Source organism: Gorilla gorilla, chromosome 1, assembly GCF_029281585.2.
Source record: "Gorilla gorilla gorilla isolate KB3781 chromosome 1, NHGRI_mGorGor1-v2.1_pri, whole genome shotgun sequence".
NCBI classification, from domain to species: Eukaryota; Metazoa; Chordata; class Mammalia; order Primates; family Hominidae; genus Gorilla; species Gorilla gorilla.
The window spans coordinates 58,540,455-58,560,945 of NC_073224.2; the positions used below are offsets into that span (position 1 = coordinate 58,540,455).

Consider the following 20,491-nt stretch of genomic DNA (forward strand, 5'->3'; position numbering starts at 1 on the left):
CAACATGGCACATGTATACATATGTAACTAACCTGCACATTGTGTATATGTACCCTAAAACTTAAAGTATAATAATTAAAAAAAAAGACCTACAATCAGACAAAGCAGGTCAGAGAATTTCTTTATGGCCATCTACAAGACAGAAAGGTAGGGGAAGACTCCTGCCTTCAGGAGAGAAAGAAGGAGGTGAAAGGGCAGGAGAAGGTCACAGAGAGAGATTGTTTTCTGAGGACTCCTTCTGAGCCCTGAGGAACCCCAATATTAGAACAAAAGGCTATAACAAGCATTATGGAGTTATGAGGCAGGAACTGTGGATGAAAACATATACATATTACAGTAAGTACGATGAATAAAAATTATTTGCATAATATATTTAACATAATTCCATGTGTAAGTGGGTTTTGTTTTTTTTTTTTTGAGACGCAATATCGCTGTGTCGCCCAGGCTGGAGTGCAGCGGCATGATCTCGGCTCACTGCAACCTCTGCCTCCTGGGTTCAAGTGATTCTCCTGCCTCAACCTCTTGAGTAGCTAGGATTACAGGCGTACGCCACCACGCCCAGCTAAATTTTGTATTTTTAGTAGAGATAGGGTTTTACCATGTTGGTCAGGCTGGTCTGGAACTCCTGACCTCAGGTGATCCACCCGCCTTGGCCTCCCAAAGTGCTGGGATTACAGGGGTGAGCCATCACACCCAGACTTCAGTGGGTTCTTAATGTTATTATAGAATATGTCAATGTTTACATATTGATTTAACACCATTACTTATCATGCCCTCGGAACACCAAATAGTTTATCTCGTACCACTAATCCTTTCGTAAATGAAAGAAAAATATATTTTAATATATAAAATATGTTAATATGTATTCAATCTTCCAGATTGTAAATTCCATGTTGCAGGGACACATTTGTGTCATCCACAGCTGTATCACCAGTGCTTACGTCAATACCTGGTACAAAATAGGTGGCTGAAGGAATATTTATTTAATGAATGAATGCACGTACACATGTCAAGAAAAATCAAGTAATTATTGCTACAAATTAAGTATAAAATCAATGATGAAAAACTATCATCACATTCAACAAATCTGGCAACCAATCTTCGAGCAAAAAAAAAAACAAAAAACAAAAAAACACTCCCCAAAGAAGGTGCTGCCTGAATTGGGTTTTAAATAATGAATAGGAAAAGATGAGCTAGGGAAGAGAGGAATTCTGAGAAGAGGAAAGAACACATCAAAACAGTAAAAAGTATAGTACACACCACTTTATAAGTAATTTCAAACTAAAGTTGGTGAGTTGTGGGAGACGGTGGGTGGGGAGTTAGTAGCAAAAGATTAATCTAAAAATAGACAAGTGTCAGTTCATGGAAAAAAATTATGATATCCATTTGATATGACAGAGGTATTGTTAGGTTTTAAGTAGCTGAGAGAGAGAGAAGTTCACTATCTTTGAAAGACAATCTTTTTAGCAATAGGACAGAGGGGCACAACCACAAGCAAGAAAGCCAGTTAACAGGCTACTGCACCAATACAGACAAGAGATGACGAGAGCCATCATGAGGGTCCTCTTACTCATCCCCCACCAGCTTTCAACACGACTAACCCATTTTCCTGAAGTGTTCTGTTCTTCACATTGTCCTGGTTCCTCTCGTAGCTATTCTAAGTTCCCTTTTCTATTTAACTTATATATATGCTGGAGTGCTCCAAGACCTGAATTTTTTTTTGTAACCTACACGCTTCTCAAGTCATCCAGAATAATGTCCTTTAAATTTTTTTATAATTTTTTAATTTTTATTTTTTGTAGAGATGGGGTCTCACTATGTGGCCCAGGCTAGTCTTGTACTCCTAGGCTCAAGTGATCCTCCCACCTCAGCCTCCCAAAGTGCTGAGATTTCAGGCGTGAGCCACCATGCCTGGCCAGGATCATGGCCTTGACTACTACTGTTATATGATTACTCTGAAATTTGTATCTTCACTGCAGGCATCTATCCTGAAATCTGAACTATAAACACCTATATCCAACTGTCCACTTGGTGTTTCCACCAGAATAAAGCATTCCACCTCTCATGCACTACAAAACTTACTTTTCCTCCAATCTTTTTTTTATTTCTACATGTATCACCATCTACTCAATTGACCCAGTTCCACAATTCTCAAACTTTTAGGTCTCCACATTTCTTTACCTGAGGTCTCTAAAAGGCCTTTTGTTTATGTGGGTTATATCCAACTATATTCTCCATCTCCATTTTGGAAATTAAAACTCAGAAATTTTAAAAATACATACTAATTTATTTACCAATAACATAAGCCCATTTTATGTATATATATATAAAATAAATAGCTACATTTTCCAAAAATTAGTTAGAAAGGAAGCATTGTTTTACATTTTGCAAACTTAATGTCTATCCTCATAGAAAACGTTTCTGCATTCAATCTGTTGAGACACATTGTTTTGGTTGAAGTACAGACGTATGTCGCTCAACGAAGAGGACATGTGCTGTGAAATATATTCTTAGTTGATTTTGTCATTGTATGAACATCATGGAGTGTACTTCCACAAACCTAGATGGTATAGCCTACTACACACCTACACTATATGGTATAACCTATTGCTCTTAGGCTACAAACCTGTATAGCATGTTATTATACTGAATACTATGGACAACTCGAACACAGTGGTATTTGTGTATCTAAACATGGAAAAGGTAATGCATTGCACTACAAACATTATAATACCTATGATATCACTAGGCAATAGGAATTTTTCATCTTCATTATAATCTTAAGAAACCATAAGTTTTATATGCAGTCCATAAAGCATCATTATGTGGCACATGGCTATATATTAAAAAATCTGTCCTTCCACAAATGTATAGGTGAAAAAAAGAGAAGCATTTCAATAACCATTTCATATCACTGTATTCTTCTTTCATACTATACCAAATTTGACAGGTGGCAGGTTCCCAAACTTCAGTGTGCAGACTCAAATTATTTCAATGAGCTTTCATACTCTTAAAATCCAATGGTCTATCTTGCCCTTTGCAAAGATCTTTATTCTACAAGATTTTTACATTGGTCATCTGAAAATTTTTAGTCCACTGAGTTATTTAGATCTTCTAAATGTTGGCTATTTCATTATACCATTAAAAAAATCACATTAATCAACATCACCACTAATCTCATCCAAAAAGTCTTTAAATACCAAGAAGATGTCAAGGTCATACTGATGAATACAGGTTTCCCAAAACTCTAATTTTTACTTTAAAAGTTCAAATATCATTAACAACAAGTAACGTCAGTTGTTTTCCTTTAAAGGATAGGCAGCAGTTCGTTTTCCTAAAAATATCTATGAAATGCCTGTCTGAATATTGTCTTGCTTTCAAGTAAACATGGTGTTCCACGAAAACGGTAGCTACTCACCTTGCTGCACAACTGCACAAATGCTTTTCCTTGAGACAACTTTGATTTGCTGCAGTAGAACTTTAAGCATACTTCCCATTTCACACATCATATTAAAAGACATATACTCAAAAGTTGACATTTGATAAGAATAATACTCTTTTACCACTTCATCAAGGACATTTTAAAATGAAACTTGCTCCCTACATCCAACACATCAGTACGCATCATTTGTTCTACTTCCAAAATATATCTGAAATTTGTTCATGTTCCTCCATTACCACTAATACTACCCTACAAGTTATCATCATGTCTCCACCTGGGACTACCATAATAGCCTACTAATTGATCTCTCTTTTTCTACCATTCTCTCCAAAGTGATATTTTGAAAACATAAATCAAATTATAACACTCTCATTGTTCTTAGAATAAAATTCAAACTCTTTTCTGAAACACAGTACAATTCTGTAAGTAAACTCCTGCCTGCCTCTCCCACATTTCCAGCCCAGTCTCTCTCAATGAATGCCTTCCATCAGCACTGAACTCCTTTCTGTTCTTGAAACCTGTGAAATCCTTTCTGGCATCAGGCCTTTGTATTTGCTATCCTCTAGGCCCAGAATTCCCGAATGGCTGGTTCAAAATCAGCTCTACCCTAACTGCCCTCGCCAAAGTAGTGTGCGGCCCCCATCCACCCCCGCCCCCCGCTTGATTCTCATCTTCACTCTTTAGTTTCTGCACAGCAATTATAACAATTTGTAATTGTCTTATTATTTACTTTTTTATTGTGTTTATCTCCTCTGCTATAAGTAGCAGAGGGCGAGACTGTCATTTTGTTCCCTGCTGTATTCATCAGCAAGTACCTGGCATATAATGGACACTCGATAAACATCGTTGAATGAATAAAACATGAAAGGAAATGGAGAATAGAGGATCGATGTTAGCATTGCTTGTTTTGACTTTTAGGACTTGTGACTGATTAGATATGGTGGGTGATGGAAAATGGAAGTTAAAAATGATTCCACGATTTTAGCTTGGGGGAAACAGCACGTGGTGGTACCAGCGTCGAAAGTAGGTAATAGAAGGGAAATAAAAACAGGGCAGGTGTCAGGAAGGACAAAGTACAGAATGAGATTCACACAGAAAAACCTAACTGTAAATTATTAGGAGAAAAACCATACAGAACAGTTTTATAATATTCAAATTTCTTTGGGGGAAGGGGAGTTCAATATATTGTCTTGAAAATCTCAAACCAATTAGTTGTTTATCACCTAAAGCTTTTTAATGTGATTGAAAAAAGTTCTCTTAAGCATATTATGGTAACTCCAAATCTTTTAAGTACTACAAATATTTTCACATATATCCAGAAACCCAATACACATTAAAGTAAAACAATCTTCTTATCTTATTATTGCATATGGTCACATATTTCATGGAAAATAAAAGAACAAAATTAGGAATCTGAATATCAGACACAAGCGCTAATTAAATGACAAAACCGTTTAGTTTTAAGACATCAGATCTGCTTGCCAGTGGACTGAATTTTCATAATTCATATGACCCTGATAAGAAAACTATTAAACAAAGTACAATATACTGTATATATTACAAATGATACAGTTCTCAATGACACTATACTAGATAACATTATACTAGATAACTATCTTCATTTAAAAACTGAAATAACATTATAACACAGTTCCCTAAATGAAAATAATGCCTTTCCTAGTTCCCATATTTAATAAGTTAATTTTTCTAAAGCTAAAATCCTAAGATAATTATCAGCAAATTAAATCATGCTAAGTATACACTTTTCCCTAAATACCATTTGAATTGAAAAACTACAGCTAACATATTTACCTTAGCTAAAATCTTAATCAAAATAAGAAGCTTTAATCTACATCTGTAGACATCTTCAGTGCATTTAATCTTTGAAAATTTATTTTGCAGAAATTGACTTAAAATAAACCAATATACATTTCAAAGCATTAATCTGATTCTTGGCCAATTATATAGTATTAAAATGTGTAATATAAGTTTTTTTAATGAGGCTTAAAAATATGTTTTTAAGAAAAATCATTGGTGCATTTTACCTGTGATCATAATTTTTGTCAAAAAAACTTTATAACTGGTCTTTAGGCAGAAAAAAATTAATTATATTAAAGAATGTTAAACCAAAGAAAAATACTTCATTCTATATATACTTAATGAAGAAAGATTTAAAGACTGGTCAATCTCATAATCTTTCAAACTCAACTTTTAATTTAAAATGTAACGTAAATCCAATTTAACCAAGAATATCCATAGATTCTAGTTGTTCAAATGGACTTCCTCTTTATGTTTCCAAAGATTATTTAAATAGACTTCCTCTTTATGCTTCCAAGTAATAATTCCATGATGCTATCAAAGTTTCCCTAAAATGAATTATTGACACAGTATGAAATCTTAAGTATCAAAATATGTGCTTACCAATTTGAAGAGAGATTTCAAATAGAGCTTCAGAAGTTTTTAGTTTTCTGATTTTTTTCAGAATTCTAGAGTTGAAGCATATTCGTCCAAGCTTATTAATAGTTTCCTTTTCCTGAAATAAAGTGTCTTTTCAATCTTCAAGGTTATTCAAAAACTCTTCAATATTCCTTCTACTTATATGTACCATTTAAATATTCTGAGAATATTAATAAGACATTTCATTGATTACAACTAGAGCTCATAAATAACAAAAAAAGAGGATCAATCATATTTAAGTAGCAACACTACTCCCATCCAAAGGAAAATTATTGACTGAGCTGTATGTACATGTGATACCTAAAAAATGAAAGGGTATCATGGAAACTTGATGGTGACTGATACTTGGCAGAGTCTGAACACTCAAATCCAGAACTAATATTTTTCTTGGCCCCAAGTCACCATTCAGCAGGAATATTCCTGACCTCACTCTCTTGCCTCCATTTAACTGAGTCATCCAGTACTTCCCATAATCAAGCAAGTGACATGTCGATATCAGACAATGCAAAAATATAAGTGCTTAGAGTTGATAGTTCATTCTTAACATTTCTGTGTTATGATGAATGAGTTTTTAAGAACTACTAGGATAACTATCAGATCTTTGAAAAGAACGATGAATGTTTCTAGTATCCCAGTCTCAACATTTATAGTTAAACACATTAAACTAACCTAATACCAATCTTGGTGTTTAAAGCCCTTCTCCATTTAAAGGAATTAGGGCTCTTTGGAGAGATGATTGGTTCTAGAACTCAGGCTGAGAAAGTACAAGCTGAGTCTGAAACATTTTGTTGTGCCAAAGACAAGGTAGTATTCAAAGAACAATGTGGACATGTCAAAAAGACATAAAAGCCAGCTTGAATGGGTTCCCATCGGCCACATTTGGTACAATTTGAGAGTAACAAATTATAATCCATTAAATAAAGTAAGAACCTATGAGTTAATAACAATATAAATTAATAAATAGTGAAAAGGGGGAACCTACTTCTTACAAAAGAATGCCACCTAATAAAGCAAGAACAATGGGATTTAAAAATCAGTATTTGCCAGTCATCACAGAAATAACTGATTCAGGCAAGAATCATCAATGGATGATTAGTGCAGCAAAGTTTTTACAGTGTCTCACAGTATTTCCCACCCCCCCCCAAAAAAGCACATATTAATTACAAAGGGAAAAAGAGTGATTTCATAGTAGAGAGCCTGGCAGACATCACATTAGCCAAATAATCAAAAGTTAGCATCACCAGTAATGGGACATGCAGATAGGTGCCTCCAAATACAATGCACTTAGCAGAAAACATCACCTCTGTGATATTCCTGCCAAAAATATAAACCCTGAATTGCTTCAACTTATTTTAATCGACAAATAAAAATTCTATATACTTATTTTATACAATAATGATGTTTTAAAATGTGTGTACAGTGGTGAAGTCTAGGATTTTAATGCACCTGCCACCGGAATAGTATATACTATAGTATATATACTATATATATACTATATATATATACTATATATATACATACTATATATATACTATATATACTATATATACTATACATACTATATATATACTATATATACTATACATACTATATATATATACTATATATAGTATACATACTATATATATACTATATATAGTATATATACTATATATATATAGTATATATATACTATAGTATATATATATAGTATAGTATATACTATACCCAAAAAGTAGTTTTTCATCCCTCACATCCCTCCCACCCTTCCCCATTCTGAGTCTCCAATGTCCATTAATTCACACTGTATGCCTTTGTGTACCCACAGTTTAGCTCCCAATTATAAGTAAGAACATGCAGTATTTGGTTTTTGATTCCTCATTTACTTCATTTAGAATAATGCCCTCCAGTTCCATCCAAGTTTTTGCAGAAGACATTATTTCATTCTTTTTTACAGCTGAGTAGTATTCTACACACACACATATATATATACACACACAAACATACACACATATATATACACATATTTTAATATATTAATTATATATAAAAATAGAAAATTATAAACATTTTTATGTAAAATATACATAAATTTAATAGATATATGTAAAACATATATACACACACACACCAATATTTTCTTTATACATTCATCAGTTGAGGGGTACTTAGGTTGATTCCATTTCTTTGCAATTATAAATTGTGCTGTAATAAACATACACGTGCAAGTGTTTCTTTGATACAGTGACTTCTTTTCCTTTGGGTAGACACCCATCAGTGGAATTACTAGATCAAATAGTGGATTAACTTTGAGTTCTTTGAAATATTTCCATATTGTTTTCCATAGAGGTGGTACTACTTCACATTCCCACCAGCAGTGTATAAGTGTTCCTTTTTCACCATATCCATGCCAGAATCTATGGCTTTTTGACTTTTTAAATAAGGGCCATTCTGGCTGGGGTAAGGTGGTATCTCATTGTGGTTTTAATTTGTATTTTCCTGATGATAAGTGATGTTGAGCATTTTTTTTCATATTTGTTGGCCACTTGTATATCTTCTTTTGAGAAATGTCTATTCATGCTTTTTTTTGCCAATCTTTTAATTGTATTTTTTTCTTGCTGATTTATTTGTATATTCCGCATATCAGTCTTTTGTTGGGTTCATAATTTGCAAATATTTTCTCCCATTCTACAGGTTGTCTATTCTGATGATTATTTCTTTTGCTGTGTAGAAGCTTTTTAATTTAATTTGTTCCCATTTATTTATTTTTGTTTTTGTTGCATTTGTTTTTGGAGTCTTTATCATAAATTCTTTGCCTAGATCAATGTCCAGAAGAGTTTTTCTTAGGTTTTCTTCTAGAATTTTTATAGTTTCAGGTCTTGGATTTAAATCTTAATCCATTTTGAGTTAACTTTTGTAATATAGTAAGAGAACGGGATCCAGTTTCATTCTTCTACATGTGGCTATCCAATTTTCCCAGCGCCATTTATCAAATAGGTTGTCTATTTCCCAATTCATGTTTTTGTATTCTTTGTCGAAGATCAGTTAGTTTTAAGTGTCTGTCTTTATTTCGAGGTTCTCTATTCTGTTCCATTAGTCTTTGCATCTACTTTTATACCAGTACCATGCAGCTTGGATTACTACAGCCTTGTAGTATGATTTGAAGTCAGGTAATGTAATGCTTCCAGACTTATGCTTTTTGCTTAGGATTGCTTTAGCAATTTCGGCTTTTTGGTTCCACATAAATTTGAGGATTGTTTTTCCTAATTCTGTGAAAATGATATTGGTATTTTCATAGGAATTTCATAGGATTGCTTTGGGCAGTATGGTCATTTTCACAATATTGATTCTTTCAATCCCTGAGCATGGGATGTATTTCCATTTGTTTTATTTATTTCAGCAGTGTTTTGCAGTTCTCCTTGTAGAGATCTTTCACCTACTTGGTTAAGTATATTCCTAGGCTTGGGGCTTTTTTTTTTTTTTTTTTGTAGCTATTGTAAAAACGGATTGTGTTCTTGATTTGATTATTAACCTGTTCATTGTTGGTGTATAGCAGTGTTACTGATTTCTGTACATTGATTTTGTAACCTGATATTTAATTCATTTATCAGATCTAGGAGTGTTTTGGAGGAGTCTTTAGGGTTTTCTAGGTATAAGATCATATAATCAGCATACAGAGATAGTTTGGCTTCCTCTTTTCCAATTTGGATGTCCTTTATTTCCGTCTCTTGCCTGATAGCTCGGGCTAAGTCTTCAAGTACTATGTTGAATAGAAATGGTGAAAGTAGGCATTCCTATCTTGTTCCAGTTCTTAGGGGGAATGCTTTTAACTCTGTCCCATTCAATATGATGTTGGCTGTGGGTTTGTCATATATGGTTTTTATTATTTTGAGGTATGTTTCTTTATGCCTAGTTTGTTGAGGGTTTTTATCATAAGGAGATGCTGGCTTTTATCAAATGCTTTTTCTGCATCTACTGAGATGATTATACGGTTTTGTTTTCAATTCTGTTCATGTGATCTATCACATTTATTGACTTGCACGTGTTGAACCATCCCTGCAACCCACTTGATCATGGTGAATTTTTATTTCTTTTTACGTGCTGTTGAGTTTGGTTTGCTAACACTCTGTTGAGGATTTTTGCATCTGTGTTTTACAGATACTGGTCTGCAGTTTACTTTTTCAGTTATGCCCTTTCCTGGCTTTGATATCAGGGTGATACTAGCTTCATAAAATGAGTTCAGGAGGATTCCCTCCTTCTCAATCTTTAGAAATAGTTTCAGTACACTTGTACTAATTCTTCCTTGAATGTCTGGTAGAATTTGGCTGTGAATCTATGTGGCCCTGGGCTTATTTTTCTTGGCAGTTGGTTTTGGTTTCTTAATGAGTGATTCACTCTCACTGCTTGTGATTGGTCTGTTCAGAATTTCTATTTCTTCCTGATTCAATCTAGAAGGGTTGTCTTTTTCTAGGAAATTATCAATTTCCTCTATGTTTTCTAGTTTCTGCATATAAAGGTGTTCATAGTAATGTCAAATGATCTTTTGTATTTCTGTGATATTGATTGTAATTGTCTCCAGTTTTACTTTTAATTGAGCTTATTTGGATCTTCTCTCTTCTTTTCTTGGTTAATCTAGCTAGTGGCCTATTGATTTTGTTTATCTTTTCAAATAACCAGCTTTTTGTTTCACTGATCTTTTGTGCTTTTGCTTGTTTGTTTGTTCCAATTTCATTTAGTTCTGCCCTGATCTTTGTTACTTCTTTTCCTCTGCTAGCTTGGGTTTGGTTTGTTCTTGTTTCTCTAAGAAGAAGGTGTGACATTGGGTTGCCAATTTGTGATCTTTCAGACTTTTTGATATAGATATTTAGTGCTATAAACTTTCCTCTTAACACTGTCTTTGCTGTATCCTAGAGATGTTGATAACTTGTGCCACTGTTATCATTCATTTTGAAAAATTTTTAAATTTCCATCTTGATCTCATGGTTAACCCAAAAATCATTCAGAAGCAGATTGTTTAATTTCCATGTATTTATACAGTTTTGATGGTTCCCTCTGGAATTGATTTCTAGTTTTATTTTGCTGTGGTCTGAGAATATAATTGATGTGATTTCTATTTTTATAAATTTATTGAGACTCATTTTGTGGCCTATCATATGGTCTATCTTGGAGAATGTGTTATACCTTGTGCTGATGAGAAAAACGTATATTCTGCAGTTCTTGGGTAGAATGTTCTGTGAATATCTATTAGGTTCATTTGTTTACAGTGTTCATTTGTTCTAGAGAGCAGTTGAAGTCCAGTGTTTCTTTGTTAAATTTCTGCTTCAGTGATCTGTCTAGCACTGTCAGTGGAGTGTTAAAGTCCCAACTACTGTTGTGTTGCTATCTCTTTTCTTTAATCTAGTGGTATTGCTTTATGAATCTGGGTACTCCAGAGTTGGGCACATATATGTTTAGGATTGTTATATCTTCTTGTTGAATTGATCCCTTCTGTCATCCTATAATGATTTTTTTATATTTTTTTACTGTTACTGCTTTAAAGATTGTTTTATCTGATAAAAGAATAACTATTCCTGCTCGCTTTTAGTTTCCATTTGCATGAAATATCTTTTTCCACTCCTTTACCTTAAGTCCATAAGAATCCTCATGTGTTAGGTGTGTCTCCTGAAATCAATACTTATTTGGCTTTTGATATTTTATCCATTCTGCCAATCTGTATCTTTTAGGTAAGAGGTGTCCAATCTTTTGGCTTACTTAGGCCACAACAGAAGAAGAATTGTCTTGGGCCACACATAAACTAACGATAGCTGATGAGCAAAATAAAAATAAATAAAATAAAAATGCAAAAATATCTTATAATGTTTTAAGAAAGTTTAAGAATTTGTGTTGGGCTGCATTCAAAGATATCCTAGGCAACACGTAGTGCATGGGATGTGGATTGGACAAGCTTGTTTTATGTGGAGCATTTAAACCATTTACATTCAATATAAATATTGAGATGTGAGGTACTGTTCCAGTCATCATGTTGTTACCTAGTGACTTTGTTCTCTTCATTTTGTTATTGTTTTATAAACCTTGTGAACTTTATGCTTTCAGGGGTTTCCATTCTCATGCATATCAACCTTTTGTTTCAAGATTTAGAATTCCTTTTAGAATTTCTTGTACGGCTGGTCTAGTATTGACAAATTCCTTCAGCATTTGTGTGTCTGAGAAAGACTTTCTCCTTCATTTATAAAAACTAGCTTTGCTCAATACAAAATTCTTGGCTGTCAGTTATTCTTTTTAAGGAGACTAAAGATAGGACCCAATCCCTTCTGGCCTATAAGGTTTCTGCTGAGAACTCTGCTGTTCATCTAATACGGTTTCCATTGTAGGTTACCTGATGCTTTTGTCTTACCATTATTAGAATTCTTTTTTTCACATTGACTTTAGGTAGCCTAATGACTATATGCCTTGATGATATTCTTCTTGTAATAAGTCTCCCAGGAGTTCTTTGAGCTTCTTGTATTTAGATTTCTAAATATCTAATAAAGCCAGAGAAGTTTTCCTCAACTATTCCCTCAAATAGGTTTTCCAAACTTTGTTTTTTCTTCTCCTTCAGAAATAACTATAATTCTTAGGTTTGGCCATTTTATATAATCCCATACTTCTTGGAGACTTTGTTCATTCCTTTTGATTCTTTGTCCTTTATTTTTGTCTGACTGGGTTAATTTGAAAGCCTTGCTTCAAGCTCTGAAATTCTTTCTTCTACTTGATCTAGTCTGTTGTTAAAACTTTCCATTGCATTTTGTAGTTCCCTAAATGTGTCTTTCTTTTCCAGAAGTTCTGATTGATTTTTCATTAAAATATCCATCTCTTTAGAACATTTTTCATCCATATCCAGAATAGTTTTTAAAACTTATGTTGGTTTGCATCTCTCTCTTGTATCTCCTTGAGTAACTTAATAATCAACCTTTTGAATTCTTTGCCTGGTATTTCGAAGATCTCATCTTGATTTGGATCCACTGCTGGAAAGTTACTGTGATCTTTTAGGGGTGTTATAGAACCCTATTTTTTCATATTGCCACAATTATTTTTCAGGTTCCTTCTCATCTGGGTAAACTATTTTTACTAATTATTTTTGTATTTATTTTTTATTCAATTGGGTTTTATTTCCCCCTTGAGGATGTGACTTTATTGTCATCTAGCTTCAGCTCTGGGGGCTTTCAGTGGCAAAGACTGTGTGAATTCCTTGGTTACAGAGAATCTTTGTGCAAGATGCTGGCTTTCTCAGATGGTGGTTGTAGTAGCAATGTGCCGGGTGTATGAGCAGATTCACTGACTCCCGCGGGGCCGGAATAGCTGAGGTCTCATGAAGCCTATTTCAGTCCCCAGTGATGTGCACTTTTTAAATTTTTTTCTCCAATATTTTATACACTGGGTTGAACAGTTCAGGCTTTAGGCTAGTAGGACATGCCCATGGGTAAAACTGCCTGTAGCTAAAGCCAGTGATAAAAGCAATATCCCAATGGTGGGCAGAGGTCCCACCCTTGACAGAGGTGGCTGGGGAAGTGCTCAGTGAAATCCACTGACATCTTTCAAGGGGAAAGAAGGAAGGCACCACAGCCGTCCTTCCAGGCCAGCAGGAAAGCGACCCACCTCCCAGTAACACTCCTAACCCAGTGTTCTGGCTATTGAGATCAGACAGGCACCTCTTTTCATCTGCAGGAATGCTGATGTTCCATGTAGAGAGGGGTTGTGACTCTATCTCTCATACAAGCCTGAATGAGGAGAGTGCTCCTCCTCTGAGGATACAGTAACCCTGAAGTGTTCCAGGAAGGCTGTCCACAGATGCACCTACGCTGAGCTCCTGTGGGAGAAGCCCCAGCTGTTTCTGCAGTGGTAGGCAAAGGGGAGAACAAGCCCCCTTCTCCAAGACCCTTCACAAGCACAAGGGCTTCCTGACTGTTGGGGTAGAGCTGCAGACTTTCCCCACTGAGCCCAGCACTGCATCTGTGCCTCTGCTGAAACTTTCCACTAGTGTAAAGTTCAGAGGCTCAAGGCCTGCAATCTGGTTTCTTTTGTCCCACAGGGTGCTCCCTTAATGTGGTACACTCCCCCTTCCCTTAAGATTAACAGTCCCTAAAGGCCAGACTACTGTGAATCCTTCTGTGACTCTCGGTCAAGTGATGCTATCCCACTCCAGATTGGTGCTGTGGAATGTCTGCAAGGAATCCAGAGGTGTGACCTGTCCTCTAGTCTCCCAGCAGTGGGTACCACACCAGCTCTGATGGGAGTGGGCGGGAAGATGTAGATACTGAGATTTCCTTGGTTAGAAAGAGCCTTAGTGTGTTGGCTTTGTCAAATACCAACTGTAACAGTAAGGTATTGGGCAGGTGGAGAGACTCAAGATCTCCTGGTTAGCCAGAATGACTCAGGCAATGACAGCTGAGGTCATGCAAATGTTTTCTTCTTCCTAAGTGCTGTGTTTTTTGTGGCTGCAGATGTTGAAATGGACTGTGCTGGTTGGCCTCCAGCCGGGAGGTGGCACTTGCAAAAGAGGATCAGCCATAGTGGTAACAGCAGATTTTCTGCTTGCCTTATGTTGGGGTGGTACTCTGGTATTTCAGGCAATGGGCTGGGCCATGGAGCTCCCAAATGTCCCTGTCCATTGTGTTACCCTACAAAGGCAGATAGAGGAGCAAAACCAGGTGTGGGCTGGGTCAGGCAAGTCCATGCTCTGGCTCCCCACGTGCAGGCACAAGCAGTGGCCCCAGTGGGGTCAGAGGGCAGTTCCCTGGCTGCTGGCGGGGTAATGTTCAAGGCAGGAGTGCAGCTGCCTCTACTGCACAAAAGAATCCCCATTGGGAGTGGGGATTAGCAGGCGGCAGTAAGTCCCACTCTGCTCCCAGGTATGTGGCAAGGCAGGTCTCACACCCGCAGTGTTTTGCTAATAGTGGCTAGCTGAATTCCAGGCAGCACACAAAACTGCCCCCAGGCCATATGCCCTTTGGCTTTCAGGTGATGACTCTCCTGGTCCAACACCAGTGACACAGGGGCATCCAGCTCCTGCACCTGTGGCTACAGCACACCTTTCGTTTGCTCATCGGTTACAGCCAGTGAGGTTCATCCCTACACAAATCTCAGTTGGGAGCTTCTCTCAACCTGTGACCGGAGCCTGAGTTAGCTGGCTGACTTCCGTGAGGTCCCCTGTGAGACAGGATCAGGAATGGCTTCGCTCCCACCCCACTGGAGTCTGGGAATGCACACAAGACACATCGGAATGCCTTTCCTTCTCATAGACTTCCCATTGCTCAGTTCATCAGCTCCAGGACTGGGTAGGGTTAAGGCCTTCCCCTATGGCCTGGATTGTCCTGCTCCCCTGCGGGAATGTGTGTCACAGTCTGAAGACAGTTTTCCATTCAGTTCATGGTGCTGCTGTCCACTGCGTCTTTCAAAAGGTCTGTGGTTTCTTTCAGTTTTTCTGTTAAGTTCCTGTGTTGCTTCTTGGAAAAAAGTTCACAGCATGAATCTTTACACACAGTTTTGTCTTTCGAAGTGGAAAAGGCATGCTAACGATGCCTCCAGTCCGCCATCTTGCAAAAAAAAAAACTGCATTTTTTTCCCATTAGAACTATATTATTAACACCAGAAAATAAAACATTTTTCAAATTCTTCAATCACTGTTCTAATTCAATAACCTATTATTTTTTATACTTTCTTCAATCTTATGCTAAAATTGTCTCCTAAAAATATTATGTATGCTACTTTGGATACTATAAATCCCTATAAATATTAAAACACCTCAAAATAATGAAAACTAAGCACATGTGTACACACACATCACAAATCAGAATGACCCATTAGGAATGGCCTGAGATCTCATAAAGATTTAAAACTATGTAATCTGTGAGTGTAATCAATGGAAAAGAGAATTGTGTATAGGGTTTTCATATTTCATTCTTTTGTAACAATGATAACTGTAGTGTTCTTCATCTGATACATAATTTCCTATAATAATAAGGTTCTGGAATCTGTTTCCTGCCACTCATTGCTAAAAGCTTTTTTAAAGTATTCTCAACAAAGAAATAAGTTAAAAATGATAATCCAAATATAAAATAATAAAACCACAGAACTGGAAAAGAATTAGAAGACCTAATCCTACTTTAATGTTAACCCCATAGTTCTCTTCATAAAGCAGAGTAATTTTGTCTTAACTTTATTAACAACCTAATAGACACAAAGAAATACATATTGGAAATAACCATAAAGCATGTTGAATATCACTAATAAACAAATACAAATTGAAGGGACAATGACATATAATACAGTTGATAGCCTATCAAAATAATAAATATTATACGAAGTATATATAATGCTTACATAGGTATATAACCTTTCTAGAAAAAATGATAATAAATATCAAGATTTTTTCATATACTTTTACTCAGTACTCTTACTCCCAAAATTCTCTTCTAAAAAAATTAATCAGTGACTAAATTTGGGATTACATATAAGAAGGTACATATTAAAAAAGCATTTATCGTTTTTAAAAACTGGAAACAAAGTATAAGTCTAACAATATGAGAATGGCCAAATAAATTACAGCAAATACATAAAATAGAACACTAGATTGAAAATATTTATTAAAATTTTTAGGACAGGTTCAGTGACTTACTCCTGCAATCTCAGCACTTCAGGAGCCCAAGGGAGGAAAACTTGGGGGGCCAGGAGTTCAAGACCTGCCTAAGCAACATAGCAAGACCCCATCACATACACAAAACAGCTGGGCATGGTGGCATGTGCCTATAATCCTAGCTACTCAGGAGGTGAGGCAGGAGGATCACTTGAGCCCAGGAGTTTAAAGTTAACGGTAAGCTATGATAACACCACTGCACTCCAGCCTAAGTGACAAAGTAGGACCCTGTCCCTAAAAAAATAAAAATAGGCCAGACGCAGTGTTCACACCTGTAATCCTAGCACCTTGGGAGGCCCAGGCAGGCGGACTGCCTAAGCTCAGAAGTTTAAGAGCAGCCTGGGCAACATGGTGAAACCCCGTCTCTACTAAAGTACAAAAAATAGCCAGGAAGTCCCAGCTATTAGGGAGGCTGATGCATGAGAATTGCTTGAACCCAGGAGGCAGAAGTTGCAGTAAGTCGAGATCACGCCCCTGCACTCCAACCTGGGTGACAGAGAGAGACTCCATCTCCAAATAAATAAATAAATATATAAATAAATATTAGACCCAGCCTGGTAGCTCATACCTGTAATCCCAGGCACTTTGGAAGGCCAAGGCAGGAGGATCGCTTGAGCCTAGGAATTCAGGACCAGCCTGGGCAACATAGCGAGACTCCATCTTTGCTATTAAAAAAAAGAGAGAGAGAAAGTAAAAGAAAGCAAAATTAAATGTTTTAGTGATATTTTAAAATGTATGAAATATAATGTGAAATGAAAAACTAAGACTCAAAAACAAATTTCCATGTTATACGTACTCAAAGGATATTATTCTTATCATTATCAAAATTACATTTAGTTAATTGCATAGTTATTTGTTGAAGCTATCTACCTTGCCAAAATATAAGCCAAATAAGGTTAAGAAATCCCTTTATGTATCACTTTATCCCTACAGTGCTTGGAACAGGGATAAACATATAGTAAATAAATATTTGCTGAATTATCCTAATAAGAATTTGTAATCTATTAAATAAAAAACATCACTTTGTATAATAAAATGTACAAATTGTCTTAACACTGTTTTTAAGAAAAGCACATTTGTATGTGTGTATGGGTATGAAAAAGAGTATAGGCAGTCTTTGCTTTCATAGTGGCAAAATAGTTCAGACAAGCGCTCCTTCTGAGGACAGTTTTACCAAAAAAAAAAAGTATACATATATACACATACATATGTGTCATATATGTGTATATTACATATGTGTGTATACATATATGTGTGCATATATACATATGTGCATGTGTATGTGTGTATATATACACATATATGCTTTAATGCATCATAGAGCTAATAAAATAGAGACATATTAGCGGTCCAGAGTATCTGAGGGCTGAAGGAAGCCAAGAAAAGCGAACCCAACATCTAAGCATGTTTTTTCCACTGACTGTTATGCAAACTGTGGAAATGCAGTTGAGATGCTAAGAGGCTATATGGCATTTCTTACAGTCTCTTGGAAACACAGAAACAGAAATTGTAGTCTAGAGTTCAAAAAGGGACTACAGTGAACATCCCCATGATTTGGCTAAGGACTTCAAAAGCCTTAAACATCATAAACAAGCCTTCTCATGGGATCAAATTATCTCAAATACTAAAATTATCTTAATTGACAAAAGCTGAATATATTTCTCATACAAACATATTCTGAAATATGCACACATTGTGCAATAGCTCAATCAAGCTAATTAATAAATGCATTACCAACCTGGGCAACATAGGGAGACACAGTCTCTACAAAAAATAAAAATAATAAACTGGGCGTGGTGGCAGGTGCCTGTGGTCCCAGCTCCTCAGGAGGCTGAGGTGGGAGTACTGCATGAGCTTGGGAGGTCAAGGTTGCAGCACCAGTCGTATCACTGCATTTCACATTGGGTGACAGGGCAAGACCCTGTCCCAAAATAAACAAACAAAACACATTATACTTCATACATTTATTCAGACCCTAAAATTAAAGTGATTTCTGATAGCTACTGCCCCCAGCTACCTAGACAAAAAGTAAAAATTATCTGAAGGAAGATAACATCTTACGCTCCAGATTATTTGTACAAACAATTTTGCACATACTATATCCAATACATCATGAAAAATAGCCAGGCACTCAAGCAAGTAAGACTACATGAACACAAAATAGCAAAGAGAATAGGCAGAATCAAAATGACCTCAGATAGAAGGCTAAAGATATAGGAAGAAATGTTAAATGAAGAGCATGGCAACAGGGCAAATTTAATTAAACATCTACATGAAACCACAGATAAAAGTGATTGCCATGTTAGAAATGTATCTAAAATTGAAATACATGACAACCAACACATAAATAGAGAGATAAATGAAGTTAAAGTGTTCTAAGGGTTCTATTAGGATGTCTGGGAAAAGAAAAACTATATTAACATTATCTTTATTTCATTTTTATTTTTCAGTCTATGTCCCTTTTTAACATTTATTTTTAGAACTTTTTAAATTAAGGTATAACTTATATACAATTAAATTGCCATTTTAATGTACAATTTCTAGAAGTTTGAGAAACTCAGTAATGAAATCAACCACTAGAATCAAAATATAGAACAGTTCCATCAGCCCATACAAGTCCCCTGTGTCCTTTCAGTGTCAAACCCTCCTCCAATCCTTGACAACTACTAATCTGTATTCTGTCCCTATAGTTTTATCTTTTCTAGGATATCATATAAATGAAGCCTTTTGAATGTGACTTCTTTCACTTAGCATGGTGCATTTCAGATTCATCAAGGTTACACAGTTTGTTCATTTTTATGGCTGAGTACTACTCCATTGAATGGACATATCTCAATATTCATTCTCCAACTGAGGGGGGTCTGCATTGTTTCCAGTTCAGGATAATTATGAATAAAGCCATTATAAATATTTGCATACCAGTCCATACGTAAGTTTTCAATACACTCTACACTCTGGTAAATACCTAGGAATCAAATTTCTGGGTAGTATTAGATTTAATAAGTTAAGGATAAATGTAAAATAGCAGGCCTTTATTTGGTATAACAAGAACTAAAACAGAGAATGAAAGTATTTCAGACTGGCTGAGTTATCACATACCTTCTTTGTGGTCTCGGCGATGTTCCTGTCACTCATTATTTTATTGCTTACTACTCTAATAAGATTATCAAAAATACTGGATATCATATTTGCCTACTGAATTTGTATTTTCGTCAATTCATCAAGTGATAAAGAAGAAACAAGTAATAGGATTTTAATAAAAATTGTGACAAATTGAGAAATGTAATGAACCTTTCAATCCTTTGGAAAAGCAGACATTACCTTCCCCTGACTATTCACTGAATTAGAATGGACTTAAAATGAAATCTTAAATTGTATGCTGAAAGCACATAAATGCCATATTTTCATCAGAAAATTAAGCCCACTATGAGGACAGTTGTTTATGAATTCCTACTCTTATTTCTATAAAATGCCTATGGTTATTAACTAATCAATAGGAATGGAATACTGAAAAATGCATAACATATAACCATAGAAATATTAAAACTGTTAAATATAAGCTTTTGGATATAGGATAATTTATGTAAAAAAATTTTTCAAGGCACTAAAATGAGAAAAAGTTCACAGCACTTGTCTTTTTTTTTAAATCTTTTTGGAGCTGTTGCCGTATTTCAGACATATTCTCTAAAATATCTGATTATTTCCCAATAGGGCAATATACTGACAAAGAAAGATTCTACTTTAGAATGCAGGCATGTGTCACTAAAATATCATTTTAAAGTTGTTTTACACTGCAGCATCACTAAAAAGTAATAAAGGTTGAGATAATCAGGATTAATATTTTTTATTTTGGTTCTTGCTGACACCTGCTGGTTCAATTTTATCTTCTTCCTTACTACATATTGATACGTTAACAGTTCTAAATACAAAGGCTTCTAGCA

The 20,491-nt window shown here is 35.5% G+C and overlaps 1 protein-coding gene across 3 annotated transcripts in view; it reads right to left on the bottom strand.

Moving 5' to 3' along the window:
- NEK7 (NIMA related kinase 7) overlaps window positions 1-20,491 on the bottom strand; it is a 165,750-nt gene that overhangs the window by 95,937 nt on the left and 49,322 nt on the right. The window contains exons 1-2 of one of the 3 annotated variants that reach the window (XM_063709790.1): window positions 17,119-17,215; window positions 5,864-5,975 (exon numbers count right to left, since the gene is read on the bottom strand). The exons of 1 other annotated variant lie outside the window; for it this stretch is intronic. The gene's annotated coding sequence lies outside the window, so the exon portion shown is untranslated. Of the gene's footprint in view, window positions 1-5,863; window positions 5,976-17,118; window positions 17,216-20,491 lie in introns of those variants that run through there. One more of the 3 variants, XM_055378634.2, reaches the window with a different exon arrangement.